The 3,046-nt window shown below is 34.9% G+C and overlaps 1 pseudogene; it reads right to left on the reverse strand.

Moving 5' to 3' along the window:
• Nucleotides 1–1,701: 1,701 nt before the first annotated feature.
• LOC131742163 (chromobox protein homolog 3 pseudogene) lies at nucleotides 1,702–2,215 on the reverse strand (annotated as a pseudogene).
• Nucleotides 2,216–3,046: the final 831 nt, after the last annotated feature.

Genomic DNA, 3,046 nt, shown 5'->3' on the forward strand with positions numbered 1-3,046 from the left:
ATCAATTTTATACACATCAGTGTATACATGTCAATCCCAATCGCCCAGTTCAGCACACCAACATCCCCACCCCACCGCGGTTTTCCCCCCTTGGCATCCATACGTTTGTTCTCTACATCTGAGTCTCAACTTCTGCCCTGCAAACCAGTTCATCTGTTCCATTTTTCCAGGTTCCACATACATGCGTCAATATACAATATTTGTTTCTCTCTTTCTGACTTACTTCACTCTGTATGACAGTCTCTAGATCCATCCACGTCTCAACAAATGACTCAATTTTGTTCCTTTTTATGGCTGAGTAATATTCCATTGTATATATGTACCTCACCTTCTTTATTCATTAATCTGTCAATGGGCATTTAGGTTGCTTCCATGACCTGGCTATTGTAAATAGGGCTGCAATGAACATTGGGGTGCATGTCTCTTTTTGAATTATGGTTTTCTCTGGGTATGTGCCCAGGAGTGGGATTGCTGGGTCATATGGTAATTCTATTTTTAGTTTTTTAAGGAACCTCCATACTGTTCTCCATAGTGGCTGTATCAATTTACATTCCCATCAACAGTGCAAGAGGGTTCCCTTTCTCCACACCCTCTCCAGCATTTGTTGTTTGTAGATTTTCTGATGATGCCCATTCTAACTGGTGTGAAGTGATACCTCATTGTAGTTTTGATTTGCATTTCTCTAATAATTAGTGATGTTGAGCAGCTTTTCATGTGCTTCTTGGCCATCTGTATGTCTTCTTTGGAGAAATGTCTATTTAGCTCTTCTGCCCATTTTTGGATTGGGTAGTTTGCTTCTTTAATATTGAGCTGCGTGAGCTGTCTATATATTTTGGAGATTAATCCTTTGTCCGTTGATTCGTTTGCAAATATTTTCTCCCATTCTGAGGGTTGTCTTTTCATCTTGTTTATAGTTTCCTTTGAAGTTTCATTAGGTCCCATTTGTTTATTTTTGTTTTTATTTCCATTTCTCTAGGAGGGGGATCAAAAAAGATCTTGCTGTGATTTATGTCAAAGAGTGTTCTTCCTATGTTTTCCTCTAAGAGTTTTATAGTGTCCAGTCTTACATTTAGGTCTCAAATCCATTTTGAGTTTATTTTTGTGTATGGTGTTAGGGACATCTATTTGATTTGAAAGGTTATGGCTTCAGGAAAATTTTCAGTTTAGCTTGAGGTGATCTATTTCCTAGGTTGCTCAGAATGATGGCATCCCAGAAACAACACAGACTTACTCACGGTTGTGAAAAAATGCCTTTTTTGTTTTGGTGAATGTAAAAAAAAAAAAAACCCCAAAACCCAACAACAAGCATTTATGTATGTATTTATGTATAAAGACAAAAACAAATAAACCCAGCATGGTCCTTGGGCATTATAGGTTAAAAATAATAAATGTAAATTCTGATTGAGTAATGACTATGGAAATTTTTTCTAACATTTTAGAAAAGCTGTTCTCTAATGCAGAGAAAATAATAAACCATGGTATCAAACATTCTGTTCTGATAAATGAAGCAACTACAGAAAGTTTTATTTATTCAAAGTAACCAGTGCTTTTGATAGTAAAAAAATAAAAACAAGAACAACTCAACAATTCCCTTAATACTACTCAAATGAACACATCAAACTTGATTTTCATTAGAATGTAGTTATTTTTCATACTAATAAGTCATAAACCAAGACCAGATTTTTGTATATATGTAAACAATTATTGATCATCTTCTGGACAAGAATGCCAAGTTTGTCTCCCTTTTTAAAAAACAATTAAAATTTGATGACACTTCATGTTTGCCTCTTCTACAGCACCGAGTCTGCTTCATCTGCATCTTTCCATTTCATGAGAAATATAAATTATCCACTGCTATATGTAACACAGTTATTTGCTCAGGATCAAGACCACTGGCAAAGCATCTTGGCAAAGCAGAATCTCTTTTCTTCTTTGATTTCCTGTCATCAGATTCACTGTCAGATAAAGATTTTACTTTTGTGCCATTTTTTCTTTACCAGCTTTTTCAGAATTAAGAAATACTTTAACTTTGGACGATCTGAATTTTCTTCCAGTTTTCAAGTATTGTTAGCACCTGTAAATCTCTTCCGCTGAAGGATATACACCACCTTCCCATTCATTACACATCAGTCCAATATTTCTTCCATCACAAAACCTTCAGGCTCTACCTCTTTGACTCATTTTACTCTTTTCTATTCTGTTTCTTTCCCATTTTTTGCAACACATTATTATGGGAGGAGTTTTTAAATTGTGGAGTTGAAGAGCTGTTATTCACTCTCTCCCAGGAGGAGGGCCGTGAGGAGTTGTACAAGAGGTCACTAAATTTGGGGGTATGTTGTTTTGCAGCAAGAGATAAATGATACAGGGATACTTAAATATTTATGATCTATACGATAAGATGGCTAATGAAAATAAAAATTTCTAGTCAATTAAAGAGAACTAATTGTGGCACTGGGTCATTTCAAATTCTTATTTATTTGTGATGAAAATTAAAGAACAAACATCATCGATTAAAAAAACCAAGGTCCTACCGTATAGCATGGAGAACTATATTCAATATATTGAAATAACCTATAATGGAAAAAAATCTGAAAAAGAATATGTATATATCAATACGTATAACTGAATCACTTCGCTGTACACCTGAAACTAACACAACATTGTAAATCAACTATACTTTAATTAAAGAAAAAACAAAAAACAAACATCATCTTTCTTTGCTGAAAAAGTTATCTGGGGAGTTTCTCTCTGAGAACAAAAGTTGACTGGCAGATGTTTCAGACTGCCAAACTGCCACAGAAGACAGTGATTCAGAGTTGACCTCTCAACAAGATACATATCTGTGTTTCCACCAATTGTTGCCTGTAATATTGTAGTACACTTCTCTGGCAGCATTTTGGATCTCTCCTCAGTGAGATTATCTTTAAATCCCTTCTAAAGACATACAAAGAGTTTCTGTTTGTACCCATGCGTTTGCATAATTTAGTATTATAGAGAAATGAGAAATTGTCCTGATGATGAACTTCTAGCTCTAGTCCCAATTTGA

The sequence above is a fragment of the Kogia breviceps genome, chromosome 15 (assembly GCF_026419965.1).
Source record: "Kogia breviceps isolate mKogBre1 chromosome 15, mKogBre1 haplotype 1, whole genome shotgun sequence".
Taxonomy (NCBI): domain Eukaryota; kingdom Metazoa; phylum Chordata; class Mammalia; order Artiodactyla; family Physeteridae; genus Kogia; species Kogia breviceps.